This window comes from Chionomys nivalis, chromosome 1, assembly GCF_950005125.1.
Source record: "Chionomys nivalis chromosome 1, mChiNiv1.1, whole genome shotgun sequence".
Classification (NCBI taxonomy): domain Eukaryota; kingdom Metazoa; phylum Chordata; class Mammalia; order Rodentia; family Cricetidae; genus Chionomys; species Chionomys nivalis.
Window position 1 is genome coordinate 146,683,914 of NC_080086.1, and position 20,037 is coordinate 146,703,950.

Genomic DNA, 20,037 nt, shown 5'->3' on the forward strand with positions numbered 1-20,037 from the left:
AACATAATATATATATACATATATAATGTTAATTTAATAAGGCAAGCTTCATTTGCCATATAAGATCGGTTATGAATTAAAATAAAATAAAACAGGCTAGGAAATCAGTGAATATCAACAAATATATTAAGTACAGTGCCTCTGCATGGAAACACATAAAATAAAGCTATACACACACACACATATACACACACACATTAATATAAATAAAGCTATGTATTAAACACTAGGACTATTATAGAAACCTTGCCCTGTATTTTCCTTAGAAGAAACAGTTTAGCGTGTGGTTATCCAGTATTTGTAGAGTTTACAGATTACAACTACAACAAATTGAAGAATTATCTATTTTAAACAACAGGTCTCTCACAGACATAATACCGTTTTCCCTTTGTACTCTGTTAGTATTATGCTAGACATAATGCAGTTAGTATTTATTCAAAGAAAATTTAAAATTCTGGCTTCAAACACCTGCAATATGATTTACCCTACATATTTGGACTTTACAGTAAAATCCCCACACAGGTCACAGCTCTCCATGTCTCCCATCTGAATGAGGTCATGCTCAGCTGCAAAGTTAATGATCTCAGGATCAGCCTCCACTGCCATCTCTTCATCACCTTTAGGATTAAAGATGGTGCTTTTTATGTTCAAACCACACTTAAATGGAAAAACATTCACTCTTCCACTGGTCAGCCAGTGCTATGGGTTTAGACCCTAAAACGATTAAACAAGTATTAGTCAAAGTGGGAGACTGAACACAGTGTATAGAGCCTCTCCCTCTACAAGTCCCAAATCAAAGTACATCTGTAAAACAAAACGACAAGAGTAATCAGTACTGGAGGTGGAATGGTAGAGAATTCAAATGGAAAGATTATCAAGCTGGTGTTGGAAAGGTTTAGAAGTTGGAAGTAAGGCTTGTGTATCCAGCAGAAAGGCAGGCCTGATAGATAATCTGAGAGTAAGTGTCTCACAATGCTTCTACAAATGCTAACTAAAATACCACAGACATCCTCTGAAATTAAAATGAAAAGAAAACAAATCTCCTAGAAAATCTCCATGGGCAAACATGACAGTGGCCGTGAGGGCTAGTTCACAAGCAAAGGTTCAAACCTTGGCCTGAACAGCGTGAAGTCACAATTCAAGCTGCTCTACAAGGTGGAAGTGACTCCCACCCTGTATAAGAGCAGATTGGACAAAGAAGTCAAAGAAATTACTCAGTCTTCACTCAAGGACTTAAGGCTCAAATACACCTACTTCGTTCAGAAAACTCTGAGCAGGAAAGTTAACAGTTATCCAGAGTCAGCAGCTTCCCCCAGAGAAAAGCCTTAGTAAATGTCTTGAGGAATGTGTACTCTAATCAGGCCACATGAAATTATCTTGAATAAAAAAACGCAGTCAAGCAAGAGCACATAATTCAAAAATCTTAAAACACTGAAGAAAAAAAAACCTGAAAAACACAATAAAAAGAAGGCTGCTACAGAGAATAGCAAGTAACACTGGAAACAAGTAATCTTGTACTGTAGACTTCAGGGGTGCACACAAGTTTGTCCCAAGGAGATTTTATTTGGGCCTCCCTTGAGAATGTGTGAGCACAAATAGTCTTCCTTATTGGACAATCAATAGCTCCTGTGTAAAGCTGGAAACATGGATGGTTTCTAAGACATATGTTTCATTCTGAAACTTAACAGTGACATCCTCTATTGAGGGGGGCACTTGAAAATGTGCCAGAGTATTATGCTTGTTAAAGGACCAATGCAGTAAAAAAGGGCAATAAGCACTAAGAGCATTAAGGGTGATTCTGCACCAAGATTCTGGCCAAAAATGCTAGTCACCAACTGTTGGGAGACATCACTAGCTGAGCAATGATTAACCTCTTTTAAAAAAAAATAAAAACAAAAAGGATTACTTTATTTTATTTTTATATAGTTCTTACTGGCCTGGAACTCACTATATGGACCAGCCTGGCTTGAATTTAGTTATCTACCTAACTCTGCCTCTGGAATACTGGGATTAAAAGCACAAGCCATTTTGTTTATCATGTGTCTTAATTAACTGTTCTATTGCTGTGAAGAGACACCAAGAGCAAAGCAAGTTATAGAAGGAAACATTTAACTGAGGGCATGTTTACAGTTTCAGAGGATTAATTCTTTACCATCATGGTGGGAAATTTGGTGGCAGGCAGACATACTGCTGGAGAAATAGCTGAGGTAAGCTTTTTATCCTGATCTGCTTGCAGCAGGGAGATAAAGACAGACACTGGGCTTGGTGTGGACTTTTGAAACTTCAAAGTCCACCTCCAGAGACACACTTCTTCCAACAAGGTCACACCTACTCCAATGAGGTCACACCTCCTAATCCTTCTCGAACAGTTCCACTCTTTGATGACTAAACCATTCAAATATATGAGCCTACGGGAAGCATTCTCATTAAAACTGGCACATCATGTAACAATATCTTTTAAATTTTAAAGTAAATGTATCATAAATAAATAATGAGTGTGGTGGCACATAACAATCTCTGCACACAGGAGGTAGAGGCAGGCAAATGCCACTCCTGTCTACACAGTAAGTTCCCAGCCAATCAGAACTACAAGTGAGACTCTGTCTCAAAAAATAAAAATAAAAGAATAGATTATGGACTAGTTAAATCCCTCCCTCAAGAGATGTTGGGTCAGAGCAACACAATTAGCTACTCTGGAATTTTTAGGTTCCGAAGAGCAGTGCCTTCAAATAGTTCTTAGCTAAAATATCTCAAGCATTAAAATGGGTTTACCAATGCTAATTGTGTATTCATAGAGTAAGGTATGAGATACTGCCTTTCTAAAATAGCAGCTGCTACGTCAATGTTCCCCAGAGCTTACAAAAGTCTCTAGAAAGGAATCAAGAGTAAAACAATAACCATTAGAGTTTGCAGTGCATATTGGGATAGTCTACGAAATAACACTGAATAAACTAACAAAAGTCTCTGTTACTAACAGATTTAGCTAGGAATCACATGGTTTGGATTTGAAAGAAGACAATATCTGCCTGGATGAAAATGGAAGATGAAGAAAAGACATAACCAATGCAAATGGAAAAGATAGTAAATGACTACTGAACAAAAACATGTACTTAACCTTAGTACTTTGCTTCCTAAAGATAACAAATTCTGTATACACACTTATCATTAGGGGGCTAGGTAGATGTTCAATTAGTAAAGTTATTGCCATGTAAGCACAAGGACCGAGTTTGGATCCCTAGACCCTTGTAAAATGTCAGGTACTGTTGTGGAACATCGCTTTATGTAAAGAGTGTTACATTTGTTTATGGTGCAGAATTACTTGAATTGTGTAAGAGTATGTGACATTTGTTTCTGCAGCATTTGTTAATGATGTAAAGATGTGTTACATTTGTTTCATCTTGCTTGCCTAAGGCACCTGACTGGTCTAATAAAAATTTGAAAAGCTAATAGCTAGGCAAGAGAGGGATAGGAAGGGCCAGTAGGCAGAAAGAATAAGTAGAAGAGAAGAGAACAAGAGAGAAGAAGCAAAGAACCAGGAAGAAAGAGAGGGTCATGCCCAGGACCAAAAATCAGGCAGTAGCCAGTCAGCCAGCTAGCCAACAAGCCATGGAACAGAACATACAGAAAGAAAGGTAAAAAGCCCTAAGGCAAAATGTAGATAAAGAGAAATAGATTAAAATAAGAGCTAAGGTCAAGCATTCATAACTACTAAGAAGTCTCTATGTCACGATTTGGGAGCTGGTTGGAGACCTAAAAGAAAAAGTCTGATACAAGGTACAGCAATGTATCCTGTAATCCCAGCACTGAGGAGGCAGAGGAGGATAGTCATTGGGGCTTGCTGGCAAGTCAGCTCAGTCGAATCAGCAAGCTCCAGGTTCAGAAAGAGAGAGAGCGTGAGAGATCTGTCTCAAAAAGGGAAGTTGAGAAGGGATTGAGAGGTGACACCAGATGTTGATTCATGGGTGTCTAAGTGTACACAAGTGCACACACACACACACACACACACACACTATTGTGTTTGAATGTGAAATGTCTTCCACAATCTCATGTGTCTGAATGCTTCACATGTGTGCATATGTATACACACACACACACACACACACACACACACACACACCACTGTGGTTTAAATGTTAAATGTCTTCCATAGGCTCAACATCCCCAGATGGTAGCACTGTTTTGGGAGGTTGCAGAACCTTCTGGCAGTAGAACTTTACTGGAGCAAGAGGGCTGACTGGAAAGGAGTGGGAAGTGCAGCCATTTCTTTATCATTAAGAAGGAGAAAGCTGTACCACCGTAAGCTCCCACTCACCTGGACAGAGCCAGCCTCAGTCACCGTACCTTTTCCACCATGATAACTAAATCCCTTTCAATTTTAAGACAGAATAAATCTTTTCTTCCTTAGTTGCTTCTTGTTGGGCATTTAGTCAGCAACAAAAAATTACGACACAGCCGGGCGGTGGTGGCGCACGCCTTTAATCCCAGCACTCGGGAGGCAGAGACAGGTGGATCTTTGTGAGTTCGAGGCCAGCATGGTCTACAAGAGCTAGTTCCAGGCCAGGCTCCGTAGCTACAGAGAAACCCTGTCTCGAAAAACCAAAAAAAAAAAAAAAAAAAAAAAAAAAAAATTACAACACAAATCTGGATTCACCCCATTGCATACTGCTATATATATATATATATATGTTTTCCCTTGTACACAGTAGCAAGAACACATAGTCAGGGTACACTTGCATGTTCCTAAAAGTCAGTATGTTTAAAATAACAAATGTAAGTGAGATAAGGAAAATATACAGCTCTTTTAAAATATCCCTTTGTCTCCTCTATGGATATATTCCTTCAACTTTTATATTTATATTACAAACATACACACACAATCTGTAAACATAAGCAAGAATAAAATTATTCTTATTATTAATAGCTCCTGAGTAACTTTCCTGTTAAGTTTCCGTATATTAAAACACTTTTAGTTACATTAAAAAGTAGAACAAGTTGAAACATTATAAAATAACAAAGACAAATACCTAGACTCCAGACACAGTTCATCCTTGACCAGGAATACAAATACCTTCAAGTGCTGTGTTGTCCATTTTGTCAATCTGACACAGACTAGAGTCACTGTAAAGAGGGAACTCTCAGTTGAGAAACTGTCTCCATCAGATTGGCTTGTGAGCACATCTATGGAGCATTTTCTTGATTAATGATGTGGGAGGGCCCAGCCCATGTTGGGTGGTGCCATCCTTGGGTAAATGGTCCTAGGGTGTATAAGAAAGCAAGCTGGCCAGGCTTGATGGTATATGCTTTAATTGTAGCACTCAGTAGGTAGACACGTAGCTAGATCTCCAAGTTCGAGGACAGCTAGGCCTATATATTGAGAACTTACCTCCAAATTAAAAATAGTAATAAAATACATAAATAAAAAGCAAGCTGAGTAAGCCAGTAAGCAGTATTTCTCCATGACTTCTGCTTTAGTTCTTGACTCCATGTTCCTTCTTTCACGTCCCTTGACGATGGACTTTAACCTGTAAGCTAAATTAAACTGCTTCTTCCCCAAGTTGCCTCTGCTCAGTGTTTTAGATTAGAGAAGCAAACTTAGACAAGTGCATTAAAAGAGCTAACACAGTGCTGGAGAGATGGCTCAGTGATTAAGGGCTTCTTCCAAGAAGAGAACCTGGGTTCCACTCAACACCCACATGAAGACACACAATGTCTGTCACTCCAGTTCTATTGGATCCAACACCCTTTTTTGGTCTCTAGAGACACCAGGGACACATATGGTACACAGGCATCATCATAAGGCAAACACTCATAAGCATAAAATAATAAATTAAAAACACAAAGTGCACTTCTGCAAGAGTAAAAAAAAAATCACACTCAGGATTTGAATATAAAAGTGATCTCTCCAGACTTAAACTTGGAAAAGTGTATACAAGATAAGTGAGATTAGCAGAAGAATCCACTTTCAAAGAGGGCTATAAAACATCAGAAATAATTATATATCACAAATACCTTAAGATAAACCATTATAAACCTTATAAGATAAACCTAGATAAAGCTGGGGAGATGACCCAGTTGGCAACGCCTTTGCCACACAATTATGATAACCTGAGTTCAGACACCCAGCACCCACTTAAAGGAAAAAATAAAGCTGGGCAGAGCATGGTGGGACTGAAACCCTAGCATGAGTAATGCATGGGCAAGAGGACTTCTCAGTCCTGCCTGCCAGCCTGTTCAGCAAAGTCGGTAAGTTCTAGGTCGAGCAAGAGGCTTCCCGTCTCAGAAGACAGGTGGCAAGCCCTAAATAAAGACTCCTGATGTTGACCTGCAGCCTCCATGAACATGTGCACAAGCGTGTGCATGCACGCACACACATACACACACACACACACACACACACCCCTGCACATCACCACAAAGATGAAGCACAGGGTAGAAGCACAATAAAGAAAATCTATGGTCCTGTAAGCCCTAGAAAAAAATCAACATCTGGCCAAGTTTGAAGAAAAGTTAAGGGAGGAATAGAGATCTCCAAAAATGCCCACAAAAGAACCTGCCTGTGAATAAGACGCAAGTCACAGTGTTTAGCACCCTCTGGCTTCAATATTCTAATCCTTTTGCCTCCATTTCCTGGATTACAGATGAATTCAGTTTTTCAATTTTAGCATCACTGCCTTTGGGGCTGGGTAGATGTTATGTATGTATGTGTGTGGAATGCTACCTTGTGAATCAATTCAGTAACAGCCCTGGCCTCTACTCACTAGACAAAAGTACTACTCTCCACTTGAAATAAAAACCAAAAATGTCTTCGAATAGCGCAGAATGTCTCACTGGGAGAAACTGTACCTGTGAAGAGTTATCCATATAGTCCAAGTAATACTAACACACACTATGCTAACAGGTTTTAGTGTTTTTCTTGTCTTTATTTGTTTTGTTTTGTTTTTTGGTTTTCAAGACAGGGTTTATTCTGTAAGCAGTCCTGTCTGTCCTAGAGCTCACTTTGCAGAACAGGCTGGCCTCAAACTCACAGAGATCCACCTGCCTCTGCCTCCTGAGTACTGGAATTAAACCGAGTGCTGGGATTAAAGGTGTACACCACCACCACCGGGGTTTTAGTGTTTCTTTAATCTAAGAGCAATGTACTTTTCAATGTTCACCTAGTAAATACCTGACAATAATTCTGTATTAAAGATATAAGCGGGGCAGTGGTGGCATATGCTTTAGTTCAAGCACTTGGAAGACCGAGAGGCAGGCAGATCTCTGTGACTTCCCTCTAGGGTGAGTTTCAGTATAGCCAGGGCTACAAACGGAAACTGTCTTGAAAAACAAACCAAAACAAACAAACCAACCAAAGCATACTATGGCTGCAAAATACAACTACTGTGTTTCTCCTTTATGTAATCAAGAAAATGAAGTCAGAGAGGAAGACCCACGAGCAAAATTACAGGTGAAAGATGAGGTACACAAATCTCCTCTTTCCCCCTAATCCCAAGTAGAATACACATGTCATTGCTATGGATTTTAAATACTGTTTTTAATATTCTGTGATCAATATATTATCATATTCCTTCCTTAGTATTTTGGTATTTTGATTTTTCAGAAGGGGTAGGACACAGGGCCTCATTCTGTAGCACATGCTGTCCTAAGATTCTCTCGTTTTTCTAATTTTTGTAGTTCTCCCACACACTTTCCCACGCCTTACGTTACAAAACCCATGCATCTCATCTCTCACAATTACTGTTATGTCCTTCCACTGAGCTTAGTATGTCATGCAGAGATAAATGAAATACTACTTTGTGGTTTATACTTAACTAGATGGTCTCAAAAAAAAGTTTTCATTCTTTAACAGTCAAATACAGTTAAGAATACTAAAACCTAGAGAATATAAGAATTTATTTTATAAAGAGGACAAAGGCTGAGGGTGTAGATCATGTGTCCAGCATGTTAGGTCCTGCATCTGCTTCCCAACATACACATATGACTTAAAATAAGTTTTAAAACAAGATCTGGGGGAAAAGACAAGCTTTCTGGGCGAAAACCCAGAGACATACTGCACAAGAATCTTCTGAAAAGTTCGTGTGTACCCTAAGCCATCGAGTCTGTTGTGGAGGATTCACTCGTCCCTGAGTTTATTCCTTACTCCCAACTCTGTCACTCACCACTGTCTTATGACTACCAGCTTCTTTCTGAATGGAACTGACTCAGCACAAGGCTAACACACACCTCAGTTGGAAATAGTTTAATGGCCATGCTCCATGAGAAAAAAATCCTGCTTTTTTTTGGGGGGGGGAGGTGAGGGGGAAGGATATTTAAATTTCTCTTCTGATAATCTAGTCTTTTCATGTACATAACCTAATTTCTTCTTTTCTTTAACATACAAATCTGTTCTAACCATTGCCTTGATCTTTCATATCTTATTTGCATAACTACACACCTTATTTCTAAATTATTTCACTCATGTTACTTCATTCCATGGAAGGCTGTTGTCCTCTTGGTTATCAATTTTTAAACAATTTATGGTCATCTCTTGTTTGGGTCAAATCAATTTTAGTCTTCAAACTCATCTCAAAATTAACTCAACCAAACACAGCAAGTTTCTACCCACAGGTGAAATTTCTTTCTTTTATTTTTAAACTTTATTTTTAAATAATTAAAATTATATTCATTTATTAAGGGTGGGTATCTGGATGTCAGAAGACAACTTATCAGAGTCATTTCTCTCCTTCTACATTGTGAGTCCTAGGGACCAGACACAAGTTGTCAGGTTTGGAGGCAGGTGTTTTTACCAGCTGAGCCATTTCGCTGGCTCTTCAAGCTCGACTTACTGTTGCTATAAAAAACAATCAGCCGGGCAGTGGTGGCGCACACCTTTAATCCCAGCACTCAGGAGGCAGAAGCAGGTGGATCTCTGTGACTTCAAGGCCAGCCTGGTCTACAAGAGCTAGTCCCAGGACAGGCTCGAAAACTGTCTTTGAAAAACCAAAAAACCCAAACCCAAACCAAACAAACAAAAAACCTGACCAAAACTAACTTGAGAAAGAAAAGGTTTATTTCATTTTACAACTTCCTGGTCAAAATTAATCACTAAGGGGAGTCAAGGCAAGAAGGAATGCAAGACAGGATCCTGGAGGCAGGAAATGAAGCAGAAATCATGGAGAAATGTTGATTATTGGCTTAATTTCCAAGGCTTGCTCAGTTTGTCACTTTATACAACCCACGATTACCTGCCCAAGGGCAGCACCATCCCCAGTGGGTTGGGCCTTCCTACATCAATCACTAATAAAGAAAATGTCCCACTGATTTGCATACAGGCCAATCTGATGGAGGCATTTCCTCAACTTAGGTTCCCTCTTCCTCAATGATTCTTAACTTGTGTCGAGTTGACAAAAAAATAACCATACTGCTCAATGAATCATTTTAGAACTTACTGTGTTGTGTTGCTCATAGTAGCAATGCTACTTATTTTCTAAGTTTTCCTAATATGGTTTTTAAAAAGTATAAGCATAGCCTATGTTCAAGGAATGCTGCTTGGCTGGGTAAAACAAAGTTTATTTCCTCAAACTATATAATGGAATCTTATTGTGTGTGTGTATTTGAAGCTTCTAGAATATACATATTCAGATTTACTTCCAAGTGAAAATTTCTACTGAAAAGCAATTTACAAACATATGGGAAAGGGAAGCAGACTTAGATGATAAAAGAAACAAAAATAGCAGAGTACGAGTAGGAAATATTGCCAGTGCACACCCTTAGGAGAGATAACAGAAGTAAAGACAGCAGACAGGTGAGAAGAACAAAAAGACAGCCAAGTGAGTGTTTCACTGCTGTGTTCTTTTAATCCTGGCATGACACTCTCATGAGTGGCCACACACTATAAATACCTGGTAGGCAACAGCAAGCTAACAAAAGGGAAAGACTGCTAAAAGTTCTCCCCCCTCAAACATCTGAGCTGTACTAGCTGTAGGACAGTAGGGAAGTCAGTAGTTTTTAAAAGAATATTTTAAAAGTTCCAAAAACTCCAAAGTTTCTCTCAAGAAAGCAGTGGTTCAAGTTGTAATTAATTGTATATTATCTGGAATTTCCAAATTAAGTAGCATAAACTGTTGATAATAAGGCTCTATTAATACTCTCACTGGGAGAACATTAAAATGTTCTAAGGACTTTTATGGGTTCATTTATAACTTCAGTTTCTTTTTTTTTTTTTTTTTTTGGTTTTTCGAGACAGGGTTTCTCTGTGGTTTTGGAGCCTGTCCTGGAACTAGCTCTTGTAGACCAGGTTGGTCTCGAACTCACAGAGATCCGCCTGCCTCTGCCTCCCAAGTGCTGGGATTAAAGGCGTGCGCCACCACCGCCTGGCATAACTTCAGTTTCTTTAACCTTGTTTACCCTACAAAGTCAAATTCTGTCATAAAAAAATTCTCTGCTTTGAGGTTTTCAAGAACTCAACGCTGATGATTTGTGAAGGCATACTACAAGTAGGTCGCCCAAGAAACCATCTTAAATGGTTTCATTTTTTTTTTTTGTTTATTCTTGTTTCAAAAGAGTGCTGGTTTTAAAAAGAAAATTAAAAACTAATGATATAAAATTGGGATGATAATTTATTTCCAAAATAGGCAACTTCAATGCTTTAAAGTTCACTATTCTAAGATTCTTAGACCAAAGTAACAGTTAGAATAATAAAAGATGAGAATACAATTTTACTTATAAAACCAAAGTTAAAATGTACACAAACACAAAACATACGTGCATATAGCCATACATAATAAATTCATTTGATGATGGTCATCTTCATTTGAAATGCTAAAGAACTCCCCTTATGTGGTAATGAACTACTAGAGATCTATTAGAAGTAAATAATGTTTGTACTCTAAAGACTTTTAGCAGAAAAATGAGAAAAAATTGGGGATTCTGTCAATGTTATAAAATCTTCAGGTTGGAAGGAGCTTGAGATCACCTATTACACTCTGTCAGTCAATATTTGATTGATCTTTGTAAATACACTGAAAAGTCAGATGAAAATTAGACATTAACTAGTCAACAGTACATAATTTAAATAAATATTCATTTAAGATTATTTAGATCTATATTGTAGGAAGACAAAAACTATAACACAAGAAAAGGGAACTTCCCTAAAAATATATTAGGTATTGGGTTGTGTGCACAGCACATTGTACCACGTAGTAAGAGAAAGTATTTCCTGAATTACATTTTATTAAATATCTAAAATATGTTAGCTTATTCATATTAATCAATTAAAATCACAGCCAGTATGGCTGTGCATACCTATAATCCAAGAACTGAGGCATGATGATCATTAAGTCCACACCAACTTGAGGTTACAGAGAAAGACCCTTTCTTCAAAACACTCTCTGAAACACGTCTACCAGCAAACTTACTGTTTTGACTGGATAGAGTTACAACCCAGTCCTAAATCCCATACCATTCTGAAAAAGAAAAGGGTCCTAATCTTAAAGAACCATGTGATTTAAACTAAGAACCTATGAGAGAGCCGGGTGGTGGTGGCTCACATCTTTAACCCCAGCACTCGGGAGGCAGAAGCAGGTGGATCTCTGTGATTTCAAGGCCAGCCTGGTCTACAAGAGCTAGTTCCAGGACAGGAACCAAAATCCTACCCAGGATAAAAAAAGAAAAAGAAAAAAAAAGAAAGAAAAGAACCTATGAGAACATTATTTTGTGAGTAAATACACTTTTAAATAGCATTTGTTATGGTTAATGAAAACAAATGTTCCTCTTACGAAAAAGGTATCTGAAGCATGAAACTCATGTTCATAAATCATGCATAGTAAAATTCAAAAGCTTATAAACTCTATCACTGTAGTATTGTCATAATTAGCTTCAGTTGTCAACTTCACACAAACTTAAAAGTCACCTATGTAGAAGGTACCACAACTGAAGAATTGCCTAGGTTAGAGTGGTCTATGGTCCTATTTGTGAGGCTTTTTCTTCATTACTAATTGATGCAGGAAGACACAGACCACTGTGGGAGGAACCATTCCTAGGTAGTAAGTCTAGGCTAAGAAAGCTAATTGAGCAAGTTGTAAGCAACTCCTTTCTGCTTCAAGTTCCTGCATGGCTACTGTAAACTATAAGCTAAAATGAGGCATTTCCTCCCCAAGTTGCTTTTGGTCATGTTGTTTATTATAACAATTGAAAGCCAAGTAGGACAAGCACTACACAAAATTTCCCAGAACATTCAAGAATTTCTAAAAAGTATAGCATTAGCCATTTTCATATCACTTAGTTAAAAGCTATGAAAACAAGCTGCATCTGGAAATAAGATCTTAAAGCACAGTACTTTCTTTATGTATGTCATATTAAATTTGATATGAAGTACGGTATTATAAATACCATGTTTATATGAAAACCAAGTTCAATGACTTGGAAAGACCCAAAGAAACTAAGTGACAAAACAAAGTAAGATTAACTACCATAAACAAGGGTGGGAAAGACGTGCAAACTGAGACATCACCACACTCGGGATCACTGCCACCACTAAGCTAACTTCTCAGCGATAGTGCACCAGAAGAGTGAGGAGCCAGAGCTCCTGGCAAAAGACACATTTCCAAGACCAACACACTGACATGGACTCTATTTTAAGTAGCAACAGATTAATTACGATACTGACTAATAGTAAAGTTTTGTAACTCAAATCAATAAACGAACACACACTATCACTACATAGCCCGGGCTGGCCTAGAAATTGTTATATAGCTTAACAATGGTCCAACCTGTCATTCTCCTGCCTCTGCATCCTCAGTACTGGAATTCAGGTGTGCACCACCACACTTGGTCAATAGATGCTGTAAGACTAGTGTCTATCAACCCCATGCTGCTGGCATTCTGGTACTGTTTCTTCCTTTTCAGGGCTGTCCTGGTACTCTTGGAAGCACCCCTCACTGAGATTCCAGTCACTGCTAGCAACTCCTCTCATCTGTGACAGTGAAATGCTCCTAAGGATAGTGTCAGCAAAATCATCGCTGGTTAATAAATACTACTTTACAGAAGGAGAATGGGACAAAAAAAAAAAAATCTTAGCCCTTCTCCCTTTTCTGAACCAACTAAATAGTAATCTGAGAGGCTGTACAAAGGTCTCCCCAAAGGAATTTGTCTTAATCTCTGGAAACTGAACGTTACCTTACCAAGAAAAAAGTTAAAAATTGTCATTATATTAAATAAGGATCTTGTGAGGGTAGATGAGAGTGGGGGTCAGAAAAGGAAGAAAGAAAAAAATAAGTACAGAGCTAAGAGATTTGAAAAACTGGCTTTCAAAGGTGAGAATAACGCAGTCACAAACTAAGAGTGCCCACGAGAAACTGAGAGGAACAACAAAGGAATTCTCTAGATTCCCCAAACAGGAACAGCCTTATGACACCTTGACCTGGGCCCAATAGTAACGATTTCAGGCATCTGGTGTTCAGAACTGCAAAAAAATAAAGTTTTCATTTTTGTTCATAAGTCAGTGTGCCAATTTGTTGCAGCAGCCAAGAAAAATTAAGAAAATGTGGAGGACTGGGCAGTGGTGGCGCACATCTTTAATCTCAGCACTCAGGAGGCAGAGGAAGCCGGATCTCGGTGAGTTCAAGGCCAGCCTGATCTACAAGAGCTAGTTCCATGGGGCTGGAGAGATGGCTCAGTGGTTAAGAGCATTGCCTGCTCTTCCAAAGGTCCTGAGTTCAATTCCCAGTAACCACATGGTGACTCACAACCATCTGTGGTGGGGTCTGGTGCCCTCTTCTGGCCTGCAATGCATACACAGAGCATTGTATACATAATAAATAAATACAATAATAATAATAATAATAATAATAAAAGAGCTAGTTCCAGGACAGCCACCAAAGCTAAGCCTGCAATTAGTAAATGACATCATGTATAAAAAGCATTTAGCACAGTTCTTGAACTCTGTAAGCAAGTGGGTAGGGGACATTCAAGGCTCCTAAGAATAAAAACATATAAACCATTTACACAAGTTATATGTTACAATTTGTCTTGAATGAAAGAAAAAATGTGGATGAGGTCAAGGACAGTTTCTTGAGGAAGGAAAGCCTGGACCCTTATTATCAGAGATTTAGACAGCAAAAGAGGGAAGAAATGGTTGTGAGCAGAAAAATCAGTGAGACGCGTGCTGTGGTGGAGGACAGACCAAGTGCTAAAGTCATGTACATAACACAGAACACACTCCCCCACACACAAAACCTCTGTTAAATGACTTGTTAAATATTCCACAGGATGTATTAATTAATACTCAAGCTGTGACTCTTAGGGGCTTTTGCCAATACATACATGCTAGAGTTAAAATCCTTTACTATAGGGAACTGCAAAGGCCAGGTGCTTACACAAAGAACACAGTGTACAGGTCACTCTACAGCAAAAGGACTTACTAAACAAAACCTCATACACAAAAAATTGTCCTTAAACACTTAATTAAATCTACTTAGCATTTCCCAAGATGAAGGCGCTCTGAAATCTACCAGTCTCTAAAACCTCTCATTGTCCCTTTTCTTTCCCTAAGCACATGGCCCACCCAGAGTCAGTCATGCTCCTCACAGCCTCACAAATTTTCTAAGTATTTCACACATCTGCAGCTGTCCATCCCACCTTTTAATAACATCTCTCCTACTCAACTAAGATCTATAGTCTACAGAACAAAGGAACCACAAAACAACCAATTTACACAATATAATTAACATAAACTTCTTTTGAAACTTTGGGCTCACTTGTTTTTCTGTTGTTTTTTTGTTTTTTGAGACGGGTTTCTCTAAGCAGCCAGTCCTCCCTGACTGGCCTTGAACTCAGAGATCCACATCTATTAAACCCCCCCCCCCCCATGCCTCTCTAGTGCTGGGATTAAAGGTGCTAACTTGTTTTAACAAACATCTTAAATACATTTTCAAGTGACACTAAGTTTACAAGATTTCTTCCAACGGCACCAAGATTTCTTCTTACTGTTTTATATAACGGTAATAAACTTAGCTCCACTCAAGTCTTCCAGGTCTCAGGATAAAGATGAGACAGCACTTACTAGTGACCACCCTTTTTTTGGAGTGTGGAAGAAAAGAGAAACCCAGTTTGCTGAGCTTCCTGAGTGGACCCAGAGAGCAGCAATGCAAGTTCGAGCTCAGATAAGGAAGCTGCATGTTAGCTCTGTAATTCCCATAAGCTTCTGTGTCCACTGATGCACATTTCCAGCTTTCTTAAATTTATTCTCTGGCATTCATCTTAACGATGTTCAGAATTTCAGCTAGATATAATTTTATTAATTTATACTTCCATAACAATGTGAGAAAACTTGCTAAGTTCCAAAGAACTTCTTTGGTCTGTGAATCTACTAGATAAAAACGGTACATAATAAGATGGTTTTCCCCTTAGGTTTGATTTAGTTTTTTAAGCAGGGTCTCAACTGAATAGCTTTGGCTGCCTCAGCTTCCTGTCAGTGCTAAATTTACAGACACCCAATATTCAGTCTTAGTTTATATGTGTATTCTGTATTAAGTTGAAAGTTTTAACATATGCACAATATAATTTGAATTTCTGTTTTGAGACTCTGTCCACGCCCTCTGCCTACTTGGGGTTAATCTCTTGCGTAATGGTTAGTAAGTACTCTTTACAGATTTAGGAAGTTAATCTTTTGTCTTCAGTAGAATTTGCAACTATTTCTCCAGTTCCTTCATTATCATCATGCCATTTTTATTATTTCATGCCATAATGATTCTTCTACACATATATCTTTCTTAAACTGTAAAGCCCTCTCATTCTTTTGTATATCCTTAAAAGAATGTTTTTTTAGATCTTTAGAAATGAAGATCGGCTGGGCGGTGGTGGCGCACGCCTTTAATCCCAGCACTCGGGAGGCAGAGACAGGCGGATCTCTGTGAGTTCGAGACCAGCCTGGTCTACAAGAGCTAGTTCCAGGACAGGCTCCAAAACCACAGAGAAACCCTGTCTCAAAAAAAAAAAAAAAAAAAAAAAAAACCAAAAAAAAAAAAAAAAGAAATGAAGATCAAATTAAAAAGTAAAGATAAAACTGCTTCAGGAATGACTGAGCACAGACCTTATCATGGGGTGTCTACTGGGATTACACATGGTTACAATGTACAACCAAGTTCTGATTACAACTAGTCTGTCAAACGGAATAACTCGGTACTGGCTGCTGTCTCCAGTTGCCTGTGCAGGTACTATAAAAATACAGAAGCTGCTGGTGGATATATTTCCTACTAGGAGGAACAGAAAGTGCTCTTCTATAGCCAGCAAAGAGCAAGCCACACGTAGTTCTAGAAACAAGGGGTTTGGTAAGAAACCTATCCAGAAACAAGGAGTGTAAAAGAAGGTCATAAAAGCTAACTTCTCTCTAACCTGTTAAAAATGAATTTTATTTTATTTCCTGAGCTCACTTTCTAAAATGGCCACAACAAAGTTAAATATTATCAGAAAAGAGAATGCAGAAATCTGGCTTTATTACACTGGGTAAGAATAATCATAACTTCCCAGGACTCTGCCAGAAGACTATCTTTCCTTCTGTAGGGAAATGAATGTAAATTTAACTACAAGGGATGTTTTGATACCTCCTCCTCTAAAAGCATTCAAAAGGAGACCGATCTGCTTTAAAAGGTTTGGAATTAGTATACTTCAAACAGGAGTGATGATCTCTCCAGATCCTTCAAGACAACTAATATCTTTGTACATTAAACAAGTAATTAAACCTACACTACTTCTAAGATTAATGCTGGTAAAATCTAGCTAGAATGCATTCATGAATCTTTATGTTTCATGGTTATTTAGTTAGCCCATTTAACAGTAGTTCAAAAAGTACACTGTTAATAACAGTCTGTAAGGAGAAGTACTTTGTGAGTGGAGTGTGGGTTAAAGGAAAAGTCATTACACACTGAGATCAAGGTTCTGAATGCATCCTCCTCAGCACACTCTCAGGCAGCTTGGCAATATGCCCAGGGTGATTAGCAGCTAGTGCAAGCAGAGCAGGGATCCCGTTGAGAGGAACTGCAAAGGCTCCCCCAAGCGGTCACACACAAATAACAGTGAAGCATGGGGCAATCACTGCCACTGCTTTTCAAGTTAAAACTCAAAATACTCTAAGCAGAACTGATGCCTACAATTAGAGAGAAATGTGATCAAGTTCTAGTACTGCAACAGTAGAGAGGTCTTCTTCCATGCTTTAAGATGCGATGTTTATGAACACAGAATTACTTTTGGAAGAAAACCTAACAGTAAAATAAAACTACAATAATTTTCTCTATAACTTTCTAAGCATGATGATAGTATCTCAAATAGTTGATTACTTTTCAAGTCTGTTCAGCCTTCCCTAAATATCAGCATATCCTTTGTAACTACTATTTACTTGAAGCCAAGTTCTGGTACAAATGTAGTTATGTATCAAATGAAATACACTGAAAAGGGAATTTATCAGTGTTACTATAAACCTAACTTAGAATTTACAGAAGTTCCTTTTAGCCGCCAGTCATCTGCACTGACTATAAATGACATAAAAATACAAATGGGTCTTCCTACCCCTCTCAGAATCTATTTTCTGGGTGTTTTAATCACCGAGTCTCCAACTAACATGAGTACTATACTGTTTGCAACTCTCAGCAATGATTTGTTAATGCTACCCACTTTTGATAAAGCCCAGATGTCCAAAATGTGCAAAGCATTTAATTAAAACATCTGTTGTCTTCTGCTAATCATCCATTACTCAGTGGTATGGCAAATATTCACACAGGCAAGATGATTTTAAAACTTTATAAAACAGCTACCCTGAGTTTTATGATTGTCTTTCTCCTTTTTTGATTTCAATCTCAAGCTTACTAGTGAAGAAGAGCGAAAGCAGCCTGGGTATTCTAACACAATTTCAGCATGAAATGAGTATCAGAAAAAAAAGTGAACTGCTCCCTCAAATACTTAAGAAAATTATAAAAATCCAACATTTTTCTGGAAGAGAAAAAAAAACAGGATTCTGTCTTATATAGCGCTATCAGACTTAACTCCAACAGCTTGATATTTTTACCTAGAAACTTAAAAAAAATGAAGATTTCAATATTCCAAGGTAGAAATGGAACTCACTGACAAAATTTACAAAAGACACACACCCTCCTACTTAGCCTGTAGTCTCCATAGGACAAACAGAGCAATTCCAAGTGATACCATTTGTGCATTATGTAACCCTAATTTAGAATAAAAGAAACATGAGCCTTAAAAAGCAATACACTTAAATATATGAAGGCTTTAAGATATAAACGACCTCAAAAATCAAATAACCCCCAAAGTTACTGAGGTAAGGCCTCTGAACACAAAACTATAACCAGGCCTAGCAGTTTATCATAACTGCACAGCCTAATTCTGGTGCCTTGTTTGACCAGTGTACCAAAACTATCTCAGCGTCGGTAACGGTGTACTACCTCATCTAACACAGGAGACATTTGTAAGTCGCCCTCCCCCCCCAGCCAAAAGAAGATGATCTGAAAGACTACACAGGAAGAAATAGCTGCTAAATCATACTCCAAGAGCAATTTAACGCATCCCGAATACTGTCAGCTATATTACAAGGGACCCATTCAGGAAGGCTAAAGTAAAATTCCAAGAATTCCCAGGGGCGTAGGAAAAGAGTAGAAGCATGGCTAGTTTGACCTTAACCGGCTGCTTTTTGAGTAATGCGGAGAATTTTTCAAGCCTCTCACCGACAGCCTTCGAGGCTCTTCCTCACCGTCTCCCTCCTCCCCAACTACAGAAATGCCCGCCCTAGAAGAGGGGAGTTGAATGACTGTTATCTCGGGCTGCGATTCTAGGAACTGGTAGCTGGAAAATAAAGTCCCGACGAAGTGTCAAAAAAAAAAAAAGTACCCCCGCAAGAATAATAACAAAATCCACCCCAACCAATCCACAAGCTGTCACCGCGCTGTCGGATCTGCCATCTACGCCCCCCCAGGTCCCCTGCCCGGCCCGCACAGAAGGGAGGAAAAGGCAGGCACCTTTCTGCTTCCAGACAAATGTGCCCAGGCTCCGAGAGCACGCGCTGAGCGGCGACCGCCCCCGCAGAGGCGTGTGCTCGCCCACGGCCACTTTGGCCAAACAACTGGAAACCTCGTGGCTCAGAAGTGGCAGCCGGAGTTGCAACAAGCCGCCTCCCCGGGAATCTCCGGGCCCCCAAAGGTGTCAGTCAGAACCGCCCGCCCGCCAGCCCCGGTCCACGCTGAAGCGCCAGCGCCGCAGAGGGAGGCGGCCGGCCCCGCCCGGAAGGGGCGGCCCGCGGGGGCGCGTGGGGGCCAGGGGCGCCGGCGGGACACGCCGTGGCTCCCGCGCCCAGGTGGCAGGGGCGGGGCCCGCGTGGCGCCTCCGGGCTGGGGCGCTCGAGCTGGCCGTTACCGCACCGCGTGGGGCCGCCACTCACCGGCTCGCACCTCGGCCGCCTCCGCGCCGCCGCTCCTGTCTTCAGCCGCGGGTGCCGCGCAGCCCCATCTACCGACTCGGGGCTCGCGGTCGGGCGGGCGGCTCCCGCCGTCCCCGCCGGCCTCGTCCGGGCGCCGCCGCTGCCCGCCGGCCCGCGCGGCCAGCCTCTCTCAGCCGCTCCGCTCCCGCCGCTCCCGCCGCCGCCGGGGCGCGCTCCTCCTGGCCTCGCGCGTGCGCCGGACGCCAGGGAGCGCGCGAGCTCGTGCGCGCGGAGCCCCCCCCCCACCGCGCACCCGGCCTGGCCCCGCCCCTCGGCCGTGGCCCCGCCGCCAGGTGCTGCCGCCAGAGGGCCCCGCGGCCGGGTCCCTTAGGGTCGCCCTGGCCGGGCGCGCGTCCGCCGCGGTCTGTGCGAGAGGAGCGGGAACAGGCCGAGAGCCGCTCTTGGCACAAAGGAGACGCGGGCGTCCTGGAGCCTGCGCTCGCTCCCCCTCTCACACCCCTGGCTCGGAGGTGGACTTGGCGGGGGTCTGGGTTTTCTCCCAAAGGCTCACCCCGAGAGTATGGCTCACACCCGACCAGCGAAGGGCCACCAGCTCCGTTCAGAGCGCGGGAGCTCGGGCGAGA

At 40.6% G+C, this 20,037-nt stretch overlaps 1 protein-coding gene across 4 annotated transcripts in view; it reads right to left on the bottom strand.

Moving 5' to 3' along the window:
• Pals2 (protein associated with LIN7 2, MAGUK p55 family member) overlaps window positions 1–19,625 on the bottom strand; it is a 106,226-nt gene extending 86,601 nt beyond the window's left edge. For 3 of the 4 annotated variants that reach the window (XM_057763083.1, XM_057763058.1, XM_057763072.1), the window contains exon 1: window positions 19,415–19,625. The gene's annotated coding sequence lies outside the window, so the exon portion shown is untranslated. Of the gene's footprint in view, window positions 1–18,995; window positions 19,015–19,414 lie in introns of those variants that run through there. The other variant, XM_057763065.1, reaches the window with a different exon arrangement.
• Window positions 19,626–20,037: the final 412 nt, after the last annotated feature.